A 14,666-nucleotide genomic window follows, 5' to 3' on the forward strand; every position below is an offset into this window, starting at 1 on the left:
TTGATGCACTATAACTTTCTGCAACCGGGCCAAACCATCACCGCAGAGTCATATTGTGAGGAAATCGACGAAATGTAACAAAAAAAGTGGCAGCAGGAGCCGGCACTGGACATCAATAAAGGTCCGATCCTGCTCCACGACAACGTACGTCCGCACATTTCAGAAATCACCGTCCAAATATGAATGTTCCAATTCACAAATTAGGGTTTATAATTAATAATTATTGGGAATTATCAACATTAATTCCTGAAGATTTTCCCTCACATCTTTCATTCTTATCCGAATTCGCTCGGCCTAACTCCAACACACGGGTTTCATTCAGAAGCTCCACTATCCCGCACACCTTCCAGCCCTCCCTCCTGTTCCCCCGTGCTCCCCCATCGCGAAATACTTCAACGCAGCCCCGGAACGCGCATGTCCTCGGGCGCCTCGCTGAAATGCTGAACTTTCAGTGCTTTTCAGGATTGCGCGAGCGGCGTTTCAGCGTGCCGTGCGGGTTGCCTACCTCGGTTTTGTGTTTGTAAAGTAGCCCAAGAGGTCCTGGATTCCTGAACGGATGCCGGCTGGTCCTGATTCCGCGGTATCGAGTGAGGATTTTTCCAGTGGGAATTGAGTGCAGGTGAGTTGTTGGGGGGTGGGTGGATGGGTTGCGAAGGGTTGTTTTTTGCCTCTGGGGCTGATGTCGCTTCTCTTCACATCCGGTTCACCTGTTTGCGTACCTGAGACTGTATAACAGGATCTGATTGAGCAATAGTATGAGTCTTGTCTTTCTTTCATGGAAGACGTGATTATATATAGTGAACATCATCAGTATCAATCACCCTCATATTAATAATAATATAAATCACCTAAAAAAGGAATAAATGTGGACACAAGTGATAAACATAAATTAGATAAACAGGCGGATTATCGGCGTAAGCTGTTTTTCAAATCAACCTTGCAAAAATATACAATAGAAAACAAATATATTGAAAATAGGTTGAGTATAGAAGATAAATTAACCAACACAATTATACAAGCTTAATTAGAATGAGTAATAATAAGAGCTTAGCGAAAATCGACATACAGAGCACCATACAGGATTCAAGAAATTGCAAGCGTTTTTTAAATGTCTTCGTGAAGAGTATGAAATCACTGAAATATGAATATTTTCTGATTGATTCAGCCGTTACTTGATGAAGATCCATAGTAATTTCATAAACTACAACTCACTCTGGATCAAATTGGAGATAAAATCGTGAGTTGTAGTTTATGAAAATAAATAGGGATATTTTTTGGGAAAGAAAGTTTTTGGCTTTCTACTACTCCATCTTGATACAAAAAAAATGATGAGGGAATCTTCCAAAGAAAGGAAGGTAGTAATCAATTTGAAAATAAGTAACTCTTTACATGGATCTGTAGATCATGCGAAGAAGTAACTTTCAGACACAAACTGAAAGAAAGTTCTCCTGAAACAGCTACTTTCATATAAACATGGAATAATACGAAAGAAAATTTTTTTTTCGAAACAAATACTTCTATATGAACACTGAATTATATAGAAGATACTTTTCTCTACTCAGTTTGTATTTCAAACATTCGTTGTGGAATAAAAATCAGATATCATTGGGTCGATCTCCAACAGGTTCCTCAAACCCTCGTCCTAGTCAACCAATTTGTAGTCTAATCAACTAGTACAAAAACGTGAAAAATAGAGATAAAGGCCCTAAAAATATGAGCGACAGCTCATTCGATTCGGAATCACCTCTAGAAAAATGTTCTTGAAGGATTTTGGTGCAGGTAAAATATGGCAATTATTATTAACAAAATAAGATTAAAAAAATGGTATTTAGTTTTTCCTTATTAACTCAAACAATTTTAATATTTAAGCAATTTTTAAAAAAGCTCGTTAAAGAGGAGGAAATTTCCGATAAAAAAGTCCCGACTTCCAAAACTCTATCTCCATTATTTATAATTTTAATTTGACGTTGAAAATAGGGTTCCGCGCGGCTGTTACGGCATGCACGCGCTGCCTCCGGAGAGAGTTTATCAAAAGAAATAATTTTTTATAACATAAAATGTCATTTTGAAAATTTGAAAAAAATCTAGTATATTCTTAACACTTGAATGAATCGAGTCCCGTAGAAAAATAAATTTTTATCACCATTTTTGAAAAAATTATTCAATTGTTAACTAACAAATTTTTTCCCAATCTCCGTTGGCATAAATAATGGGATAAAAGGTATAAATAATTGGCCTATAAATTTTAAACTTAAACATTGTTGATATTTTTTTTATTTATTGTAATATAATTTTTTATAGCACTTCTTTATGAATAGCTGTTTTTTTAATTTTTTCTGCTTCAGAAAAAAAATATAACGTTAATATTTGCTCATAACAAATTGTTGTACTGATAAACAATTAAATAATGAATAAACTTTTTTTGACAAACTATTTGAAAGTGTAAATTATGATTTTTAAAAGCAAAATTATTTCTTGATTATTTATTTAAACAATCGAAATATAAAAAAAATCTATTTTAAACAATTAAAAATTAAAATTAGGATTTTTTTTTTAATCATAATTATCTCTAGACAAAAAAATAGCAAAAAAAAATTTTCGAAAATATTGAATTTCTCTATTTGTTTAAAACAATTTAATAAACAAATTACGTAAAAAATTCATATCCTATGTCAATAACTGCCATTGTTTAATGTGAAAACAGACATAGCTGAATATCAATTGAAAAAAAATTCATCAACAATTTTAGATATTTTATTTCGCAATAGTTATAAAAAATCATAATTAACAAATTGATAAATTTTTCTGAACTTTTATCACAGGATATATATATCCTGTGATAAATATATATATATATATATATATATATATATATATATATATATATATATATATATATATATATATATATATTACAATGTAGGTTTTCACGGATGGTAGAATATGATGTGTTATTTTTCCGGGTGTTTATCCCTTGTGTACTATTCGATAGTCGACGTTTCGCCATCATCTCAGATGGCATTATCAAGACGAGTTACTGCTTCGCTTCGAGAGGTGTAACTTACACCTCACCTCACATTGTTGTCACTAACAGGAGCTAACCGTACATTTGTGGTTTCAATTAGAAGACCTAGAATTCCCAGGCATCATCTAACATCACCACGTAGGCAGCTATAGCTACCTGCATGACTTCCGGGTCCAAGATATAAATTCAGAGATACGCGGACACGCGGACACGTGTTTCTGCCTATTGGCCTCATCAGAGCGGTGCAGCCAATTGCTACATTCTCATGTAGCTTCTGTTCACGAAAAAATGCATCGATAGTGATTTAAAAAAAAACATATCGTCCGTGATTATTGAAGCTTTTTGATTTATGACCTTAGTAAATTGTCAAAAATTAATTGAAAAATGATATTTTTTTTATTTTTTCTGCAGGAATATATTCTGATACCTTCCAAAAATAACTTTCAAAAAATGAAAAAAATTCCAGCTTTGTTATTGAACAATTATAACACTTGCCAGGTTCCTGTTCAATTAGAAAGAAATTGTCAATTGACTGATGCATAATTATCTGGAAAATCACGAAAAAAGTGGGCCTGTCGTGCGCAAACCCATTTTAGGACGTATTTTCAGAATCATAAATATTGGTTCTACAGTTCCGAGTAGTACGGCTTTTTTTGAGAAGCTTGCTCCTCCTTCTGAATCTTCTTTGAAATTTGAAAAGTGTCGAATAGTTTTTGAGATATTTGCATAAACACAAACTCAATTTTTTTCAAATCATCTAAAGAAACAATTCGTTCAGACCAGTCTCAACTCCCTACACTGTAGATTAATGGACTGACACCTTTTAAAAAACAACTACTTCCCTGGCTAATACCACGAAGAGCGTTGGATTACATCCGACAGGTGTCAGTGCAGGATTCTTCACTGAAGTTATTCCTGCATATGCTGTTGGCGATAGAACTGCCGCAATAGATTTTCAATTATTGAAAGACACTTGCACAATCAGTGCGAGGTAGTGTCTATCATCAACCTAAACTCGATGATTTCTGATAATTGAAAATCGAATTCTTTCAGAGTATGATTCCTCGAACTAGACTGAAACGGACAACAAACAACAGTTTTATCATCGCCCCATCTCTGGATATAATCCAACACTCTTCGAAGTATTAGCCAGGGGATTAGTTGTTTTCTGATAGGTGTCAATCCATTAACGTACAGTGTAAGGAGTTGAGACTGGCCTGAAGGAATTGTTTCTTCAGATGATTTGATTTATTGCCAGTCTTCAAGTATGTCCCCTGACTATGTGTGAAAAATTATTTTTTTTTCAGTTATTTGTTTTTAACTCTTGTAATTTTTGCGAGCGGCACTTTATTATTCTCAAAAATCATCTGCACGCTATTCCGAGTCGAATGACACCTTGTTCATATTTATCGGAGGCAGAAAAAAAGTTTGACCTGAAAGGCATTCGTTGACCAGACTGTAAGATGTAATTGCCTTAACGTTCTCTCCTTGAATGACGATACTGAGAAACTCCAGCGACACGCTCGCGATTCAGCATAGCGCCACTGATGAGACCTTTGGCAAGCTGAAACAGTGCCGTCTGTTACAAATGCTTTGTTTTTGGGCTCTGGTTTCGACTTGCTGTTTCACAGTGAAAGCTGCAGAGAAAGACAGCTGACGAATCTCGTCAGCGGTCGATGTCGAAGCTTGACTTCGCAACGGAGACGATATCATAGATGACGTCGTCGTAAGGGGGCATATCATCACCTTCGCTCTATGGTCATGAGGTAAAAACAGTTTTGACAATGAGTCGCTTTGAAAAGTTTCGAGACCTGGCTGTATATTCGTGAAAACAGGTTGTGGCTGCTCTGGTGGATGAGTTTCTGGAACCATGCTAGGAATCGTATGTGAGAAGGTAACACCTCGTTAATCCCTACCTTGCACAAGTTTTGGCATCTGTGAGTTGTCGTACGAATGAAGGCGATAGCTCAGACCGAGGAGACAGTAACTCTCAACATTGAATTTTTCTCACCATTTCAGAATCAGTGTCATATGGTATGCAATTACAGAGCTCTGAAACATATGTTTCCATAAAAGGAATTCCATCTTATTCCGTGATATCATCTCATATTCCTTCGGAAAAGTTTGTAGTCTCAGAACTAGTTGGAAAATATCCAATTTTCATTCCAGAGACTCTTGCGACTCGATAGATACTGAAGTTTCAATTCCCTCGACACCTCAACGACTTATTGATTTCTAACATGTGAAAACCTCCAGAGATATCTACTGGAACTTCTGTTCTACAAATGTGCTTCTTTATTGTAGCGGATCAAATATCCAGGAGATAATGAAAATATTCATTAGCAGTTTCTCATTATATCGTGCTGGGAAGAAAACGGCGGAGGAATTTCACAATGAAAACCGCAAAATGTTGCCTAGGAAATATCTCGGTTATTATAAAAGTTAACTTCCGGAATTTCAGAAAGCTTATTTTAATAGTCTGGAGTAAATATTTACAAGAAAATAATAGTGACTGTATTTTTTGAAAATCACACAGAGCAAATGCTGTGCTCATATTTTCACAGAATCCATGTTGATTTCTGGATAACGTTCTCTGACTCCACGAGAATGATGGGAGTTGATTAGTGAAGTCCGTTTCATTGAGTTCAGCGAGACTTGACAATAAGCTGATGGCTGAATAATTGAAAAAGTCATCAAAATCACCTTTTTTGTAAAATGGCAGAACTACAGTCAATTTCAAACATTCTGTTCAGGATAACAAAGATTGATGAGAAAAGCCATTGGTTCACATAAACCTGCATACGATTTTTTCAGTAGGTTATTTGATATTTCATCAAATCCACTTGAGTTGGAAGATTTCAAATTACCAATCAATATTTTAACATCTACAGGTGTAACTGGCTTTAAGATAAACGACTTTTTTGACACTGGCATATTCATCTTCAGATAATCCCGATCATGCTGATTCATCAAAAATGGTTCTCTAGTGAAATGGATGTTAAACTGCTCAGCCATTTCAGAGGCAGTCATCTGTTTACCATTTTCATCGTGGATGTTGATGGGTATATTGTTTTTAGAACGTCCTTTCAAATTATTATTAATTTTCTATACAGTTTTTGATTTTTTTATTTAATTTCATTATCAAATCATCATTATATTTTTTCTTAGCCTCTGACAATGCTTTGCAGTAGCGTTTCTGTAGCTCTGCTCATGGTTGATGATATATTGGGTAAAAATTTGCTGAATCCGATATAAGAGTCAACTGCTGCTGAATGTAGAACTTTCTTGTTAAATCAAGTTCTGTTTTCAGCTCTTTTATAATTGGGTATTTTTTTAATTTGGAAATAGGAATCTATCAAACCACTGATGATATTCAAAAATTTGTTCCAGGCTTTATTGATATTATTTTCAGTGTAAATATTCTACCATTGTTCATCTTCCAATTAATTCAGAAACTTCGGAGTATTCTGTTCTAAGAATTTTCTCGAATACTTGTATTGTTGAGGAGCAGATTTGAGGCTATACTCAAGTCCGAACTAATGAAAAGACTTTTATGCTTCCCGAAAAAATGATGAAATCAATAATAATCGTCAGTTCTATATCACTCGAAGATATGTTGACAGTTTCAGCTCTTTAGCAAGTTTAGATTGTTGGTGAGAGGCATAAAATCTGTTTAAAATCTGTTTTTCCGTTAACCAGCTGTCGAACCCCTACGAACGAAAACCTTCAGAAATCGAAACTTGTGCGAGTTAAGGATTAACGAGGTCTTATCTTTTAACGTGTGATTCCCAACACGTTGTGTTAAAAATTTTTGTGGATCGAAGATTTTGCATCAAATTTTGTGTAAAAAATGAAATAAAGTGCTCAGAATACACTTTAAATGTTGACAGTGACATGCCGTGATTGTACTCTGAGTCAGAAAAATGTTTACAAGTGGTACAGGTTTTTCCAGGAGGTCGAGAAAATGTGAATAATAACGCCCTTCTGGACTCTCCAGCACATCAACAACAAATGAAAATGTTGAGAAAGTGAAGGAAATTGTTATGGAAAATCGTCGCAGCGGAGTTCTTTCTGAAATTTCTGAATTTTGACCAAAAAACCGTCGCATAAGAATTTCTCAGATATTGTTGAACGAAGTCAATGGCGACCAGATTTGCTTTAAACGGTCCTAACTGGTGACGAACCATAAGTATATGGTTATGATATCGAAATAAATCTCTAATCGTTCCCATGGAAGAACCCAGGAGAGCCAAGACCAAAAATATCACGCCAAGCTCAATCAAATGACAACGTTTTGCTCACAGTTTTCTTCGATTACCGTGGCTTAGTGCATCAAGAGTTCTTGGCACATGGCAGTACGGTCAACAAGGATTATGATCTTGCGCCGTTTGCGAGAAGCAATATGAAGAAAACAGCTGTTATTTTGGAAAACATTTCATGACTTCTGCATTACGATAATACATTTGCTCACTTGTTATTTCTTGTTCGTAATTTTTTGCCAAAAACAACACCGTAACCGTGCCTCGGCCACCGTATTCACTAGATTTGGCGCCCTGCGAATTTTTATGTTCCCAACATTGAAGAGACCCAAGAAAGGACGGCGTTCCGCGACGATTTTGGGAAAAAACCGATCCACTGAGATATCTCGAGGGCATTCCAAGAAATGCATGTCAGAGAGTTCATGGATTGGAAAATACAGTGAGACAACTGTATTATATCTGAGGAGGACCACTGTGGAGAGGAAATTAATGGATAGTTTTTTAAGGAAAATGAATATTTCCCTATTTTTGAACAGACAGCGTATATGATTTTTGTAAAGCAAAAAAAACACAGATAGTAACGGGTATGTTTGGAGTGCATAATTCATTATTTTGAAAATGATGGCAACTTACTAGAAATAAAACGTTTCAGCGAGATAATTCAACACAAATTTTGATGGATAGATACAATTGTTGGGAAAAGCCAACTGGATATTTGGGATAATAAGGTAAGGTTAGGAAAATTGGTAAATTGTGAGACAATTAGTGAAGATCATTTGCCTTCAATAAATTATTTTTTTCAAAGTTGCTGATTTCAATGCTTGACAGGTCACAGCTCTGAGAAACTTAGGAATTTTTTTCTTCTGTTCCTTGAACTGATCACCATTTCTCTTGCAGTGTTAGTATAACTTGTGATTCAAGTATTATAGCTTGTTAATTACTCGCAAGGGAGGCTTTTTACTTATGAATTCAATAGAGCAGAAGTTTGGGCGAATTACGAATAAACTGGCCACCATAAAATAACGAATTTTCCACGAATTGGACCAATTTGCTTGAATAAAGTCACTTTCAATCATAAAGAAACTTTTTGGAATCTTTTCCTGTGCAAATAGTAGGTAAATTCATAGAAATTTATTTGAAATCATGTAAGCATGTGACTTCATGTAGTAATTCAATCACATTGCTGATAATTGAATTTTTTCTTCCTAAAACTCTAGAAAAATTTTGGCAGAAGTTTCCCGTTCTAAATAAATGCTATTTAAAAATTTAGACCTGTTCAGTTACAGCCGGAATAACAGAAGGAAAATGACAAACAAATGTCCAATTTCTAAGAGTAAATGAAAAATCATAACATGATATTACAAAATAACGAACATAATATAGTCGATCAATTCCCATCAGAAATTTGTCTATTTACGATCATATCCATTACCGACAACAACAACATAACCATTACTGAAAGAAAAATCAATCGATTCGTCTATTCACTGGCCATCAACGTGGTAGAGAGAAAATTCCATCGCAATTCCTTAGCATTCCTGTACTTCCTAGAACTTGTTCCCGATATAAATCAATCAACTTTATCGCGTGATGAATATCGAAAGCATTCGGGATGCTTTTCATTACCTAAAAACCATCGACTAAATATTTTGGTTAGCTCAGCGGTTTGTCTATCGAACAGATTCCACTGGTACGAAGTGGCATAAAAAAAGTTTAGGTTTTTGACCTCAGGTGATGAAAAGTCCGAAATATATTTGTGAAACGAAGGGATGAGCGTAATTTCAATCAATACACTTTTGCCAACGAAACACAAGTCAAATAATTGCGTCAGCATAAAAAGTATGTGCTCGGGATTCGATGAAGTCGTTCTTATAATGTTGTTCAAATTGGTACTGAAGATCCCTGAAGGCAAGTATGTGTCTTACGGCGAAACATCGATGTCTACCATTGAGGATGACAGTGTTCCATGTAAGTGAAATATTTACCTTTCATTTAGTATATTGTGTAGAAATCCTATGAATGATATCTGATTTAATTCCATAATGAATGTTTGGATTACAAACTGAGTAGAGAAAAGTGTTTTTTGTATAATTCAGTGTTCATTTAAAAGTATTTGTTCTGAAATAATTTTTCTTTCGTGTAATTCAATGTTGATATGAAAGTAGCTGTTTCTGAAGGGGTTTTTTTTTCAGTTTGTGCCTGAAAGTTACTTCTTCGCATGATCTACACATCTATGTATAGAGTTGATTGCTTCCTTCCTTTCTTTGGAAGATTCCCACATGTTTCTGTATCAAGATGGAGTAGTAGAAAGCCAAAAACTTTCTTTTCCAAAAATTAGTCACTTCTAAAAATAAAACCCTTTCAGTGTCACTGTTTTTCGAATTTGAAAGCCGTGGATTTTTGGAATTTCTTCCTGACGTTTCGCTGGCGCTGTGGCTAGCTTCTCCAGAGGTTTAATCATCATGGCTAGCTGCCCGATGACTAACTTTTAGGCTTCGTGAAGCGTATTTATGCCTTTTCAACAGAAAAGAAGGAGCGGTGAACCTCAATCGAGAATATCAAACAGAATGACAACAGGCAGCAAGATTGTTTATGTTCCAGGTTCAAGTACAGGTACAACTGCAGATACAAATACAGGAACCAATACAACTGACAAGGCATAAATACGCTTTACGAAGGATTCAAAAAATCCACGGCTTTCCAATTCGAAAAACAGTGACACTGACACCATTTTGTCTTTCAATCCACATCTGGTTTGGTTATTGATTCATTTGTTCTGGCAATGATATTTTGTGAATCATCTTGTCTTTTGAGCTATTTTCTTTATTGATCCTGAGTAGTTTCTCTCAGTCTTGTAGTCTCATTCGAATATATCTATATTCGTCTTTCCTAGATCTTGACTTTCGGTAACATATTTTTCTGTCGATTATTTTATTTCTTATTCAATCTTGATTTTTTCTCAGGCTCCCAACACTTTTTATTGTTTTCTGTTGAGATATTGGTCTTCTGATCAGTAATTTTCTGAGCTAAATTTCTCTCGAAATATCTAACAATTTGAGTGAAAGCTCAATCGTCATTTCCACTGCCACCGGTCAAAAACAACCTTTCACTGAACATGTATCCACTTCCAGGAGTTGAACAATGAATAAACATAAGAAAGGCGAAAACTCTGATTCGATAACGATAATAAGAAAAACTTAAAAACAATTGAGTCAGCAGTATGAGACAGAACTTCATCAAATCAGTCCAGTTAGTATGAAGCCATTATAAAAATATCCTGCGTTTATTATTCTACGGAGTTTGTTTTTATTACTTACTGACGCACTTTATTTATTTATATTTGACGAAAAAATCTGCAGGCTAGGTGGAAAATAGATTGATTCCAGAGTTTAGATGACTAACGTAAATGTTTCAGTATTTGAGTTAACAAAAGCGTCTCCGACACTATTTTGCTATATACGGGGTACGCTCACGAAGTAGTTCAATAGACTCCTACTTTTCGATAACTCAAGAGATTTCAGATATACGACGTTTTACAAGTTTTCAAGGAAAGTGTGAATAATCTATGACAGAAATAATGAATGACTTCTTACTCACCGGTAATAGAACCATTTTTACGGTCGATATATGAATAATCCCCAAACAATTCATTTCATTCAAAATTCGATGTTTCATCATAACCCCCAGTAATTGTTATTCAATTATTTTTTGAAACCTGAGTTGAAAGCGAAAGTTTGTTTCACAGTCAGGTAGAGTCCTGAAGGTTCTTGCTCACGAGCAAGTGGACTCAAAAATACTCTACTATGTATTCACAATTTTTAATGTCAACGTTCCGGCAATTAGTTTCGCATTCTTCAGGGCTGCAATAAATTTAATATTTATTTTCAATATAAAAAACCAATTTAATATTTCATGCAGATCAGCAAACTCACCTCAACTATAAAGGAGGGTGATGATGTCAACTCTCTTCTTTTCTTTTATTAGATATTCCATAGTTAACGAAGCTAATATAGGTATTATAATGTCTCCGTAAAATTTGCATCATAAGTGTAAAAACTCGATTATTGACCAAATTATAATAAGTCTTTGATTAATTCATTGATTTCACCCCATTTGTTCTCAATATTTCTAATATTGTTTTATTAGGTTGTTCTTAAACAAAGATCTAACATCACTAGACATTAATATGTAACTTGTTGGTGAACGTATTGAATGAACTGATTTCTTCATTTATTACTTAGATTTTTTCCTGGGGGATAGCTAACTTCAAAAGTATTATTCATAATCCAGCTGATAACAAAGAAAACGTGCTTTGATACGGTGAACCATGGACTTCTGCTGGAGATACTGGAATGCCAAGGAGTTTGCGGCATGTTTTAATTGGTCTAACACAGTACGTTATTAGCATTATTAGTATTATTATTTTCACCAAAGATAGATCCAAACAATGTATATTCGATACTCCAATTGTAGCATCCACTATTTACCGAGGAACTTCAGGTACAGAGTCCATAAAGATCTCCTCTCTATTAAATTTACATTTGTTCTATGGCAGAGGTAGTTATAGATACTCGGCCAGTAATGGACCCAGAACTGTGCCTTGTGGAACTTCTAGATTTCCATTCAAACAAACTTCTAATGAAAAAATTTGTGATCTGATACGAGTCAGCGACGACTAAAGCGGATAAAAACTTCGTTTTCTCTTAGATAGAGCAGCGGACTGAATAAAACATAATATTTTGCGGACTATAAACCCTCGTTTCGAGAAGAGGTTTCTTCGGTATGAGAACTGAGCACCTGTTTGGTTGTGCTCATTAAATATTGAAAGGAACACCTGTTTCCATCCGGGAATTATTGAGTTGTTCGCCAAAGCAGAAGGAGGGATCAATCGGAACACAGACTGTTGCTCTAATTACTTGATCAAACTCAGGGCATCCAGCGAACATCAGATGAACTTTTGATGGGTTTACGGAGGGAAGGTTCGAAAGATTATACGGTCGATATTCAGTCGATAATTCCGTAAGAAAGTGTAGACATATCTCAATCCTTCTAGAACTGCAATCTCAGTAAATCCGTCTGGGATGTCTCCAATTGAAAAACGATTTCCATAAAAATTTGTTTCATCTGGGCATTAAAAATATTCTGTCACGAGCCCATGGAATTCATACGTTCCGCAAAAACGAATTATACCTAGTCAACCTCTCATCGGCTAATGGACACTTATGGTCATCTGGTAGTAATCTCAACTATAACACACATAATGTCACGCCATTATTTTTCGAACTTAATAGCCGCTTGATGTTAATCCAAAGTAAATATTTATCTCAGAGCAAATAAGCTAACGCACACTTCGATTCTGATGGAAAATATGAATCAAATATTTGCCGTCGATAATCGTAAATTGAAATGAAAAATTCATTCGGAATTTGTATATTGGAGTACGGAATTCCTATAGATTTCACGTGACTTGATCCTGGATTGAATTATATATATAACAATATGCGAATTTTTTCTCACAAATTCAACTTTCAATTGAGCTAAACATACTTTTTTTTCATGAACGGTTGAGAAAGATTTTCCAATTGGAAGAATTTTAACACTGGATCGTCCCCAAGATGGAAAATTATTGGCTGAAATAGTCTTCAAAATGAACGAAATAACAAAATAACTGAAGGAATGTTTTCGAGAAGAGTTTATTTTCTATTTTCCACTGACCCAGTTCAGTTGATTTCTGTTCGAAAAAGGGGTCTACCGATTAGAAAATCTGATCCAATCAAATAGGTTTTTCCTGGCTTTTCAATGGATTTGTGTATAATTTTTCAGGAAGAAATCAGTTAGCACCACTGATGAGATCTATGGCGGGTCAAAGCAACGCTATCTCTTGTGTTTGATCTCAAATTATTTGATTTACTATTTCCTTGAGTTTTCCCAGCCATTCCTCAATCGTCGCAAAACTCCTTCCTTTCGTGAATCTCTTCACTCTTGGGAACAAGAAACAGTCACAGGGGAGCAAATCTGGTGAATACGATGGCTGAGGCATGATTACGGCCCTTTTACGAAAATTTAGATCGTTGTTGACATCATTCAACAATTTCTACTTATGCGACGGTTTTTCTGGTAAAAATTCCAAAATTTACGAAAAAATTGCATAGCTTGGCAACTAAAACTGTGTACATATATTCTAAAGAAGTGTACCAATATGAAAATTTTCAAAATAGCTAATCGAATGTACGTAGCCCGCAAAATTTGAACGTTTGCCTCATTTTTCAATAGTCCACGTACCTACTATATTTTTGGGTCATCTTTGAATTTGGTGAATGAAGTAATTGAATAAATTTCAACAAGAAAAATATTGTAAATGGTTTCTCTACGAGAATAAAACACTTGTCTTCCAAAACAACTTTAATTTTTTCAGTTTTTCAATCACTGGTACCTGGTATGATTATCTGAATTAACCACATAATATATCGAGTGTTTTTTCGGGTGGATAAATAATATTCATTTTGAATAACTAGTGAATGCCTGAGAAATTTTTTGGTCTACATAATTTCGTAGTTAGTTCAAAGAAGGTAATTCAAAAATGAACTTTATTTCATTTTTTGACTTGAGGGATTTTTTGTAATGTTCTGTGATACTGAAAATTTAGACTGAGATATATCATTTTCATTGCTTCCAAATTTTTAGTTTCATACCTTTATTTTCTATGTGCAGAATTTCGAACTCGAAGATGATTTGAATATGTTCAATTTGTTTTCTTATTTACATAGCTCATATGATGTTCCTGGATTCGATTCCTAAATTTTCTACCAGTTTTACCAATATATACCTTAGGGCATGTTCCACATTTTAATTTATATACTCCTGATTTCTCGAATTTGGATCTTTTGTCTTTACTATTTTTAACTTTCCCAACGTATGACTTGTTCTATATGAAATTTCAATATCTCTTTTCCTCAAAAAATAAAGCCACTTTTTCCGTTGGTTGTCCAAAATGTATCAAAGCTCTCTAATTTTGATTTTTATTATCTAACTTATCAATAGGAAAAACTTTTCGAATCGCTTTTGCGTAGACTTTTTTGGCAAGTATTTTGTTTATTAATTCGGCTTTAAAGCCATTGTTAACCGTATTGTTAACCGTTTGTAGTTTTTAAAATTACTATGATTCTTCATCAAGAAACGGTCGAATAAATCAGAAAAGTTACAAAATATCCCAATGCATATAGAATTTTAATCATTTGAACATTTTTTTTGGCATTTTGGACGTGTAAGGAACATGTGAGACATTGATCAATGAGCAATCCTAGAAATATCAAACATTTTGTAAATGTCACTGATCAATTCAAGTTGACAAATCAGAATCAGATATTATTTTTTTAAATGCA

General features: G+C 34.6%; 1 protein-coding gene across 1 annotated transcript in view; it reads left to right on the forward strand.

Annotated features, from left to right (window-relative positions):
• The first annotated feature begins 444 nt into the window (after positions 1-444).
• LOC111502988 (neuroglobin) overlaps positions 445-14,666 on the forward strand; it is a 122,660-nt gene continuing 108,438 nt past the window's right edge. The window contains exon 1 of the mRNA XM_074182067.1: positions 445-619. The gene's annotated coding sequence lies outside the window, so the exon portion shown is untranslated. The remainder of the gene's footprint in view (positions 620-14,666) is intronic.

Source organism: Leptinotarsa decemlineata, unplaced genomic scaffold (assembly GCF_025532065.1).
Source record: "Leptinotarsa decemlineata unplaced genomic scaffold, Ldec_3_MD MMD2_tig00026328_RagTag_RagTag, whole genome shotgun sequence".
Classification (NCBI taxonomy): Eukaryota; Metazoa; Arthropoda; class Insecta; order Coleoptera; family Chrysomelidae; genus Leptinotarsa; species Leptinotarsa decemlineata.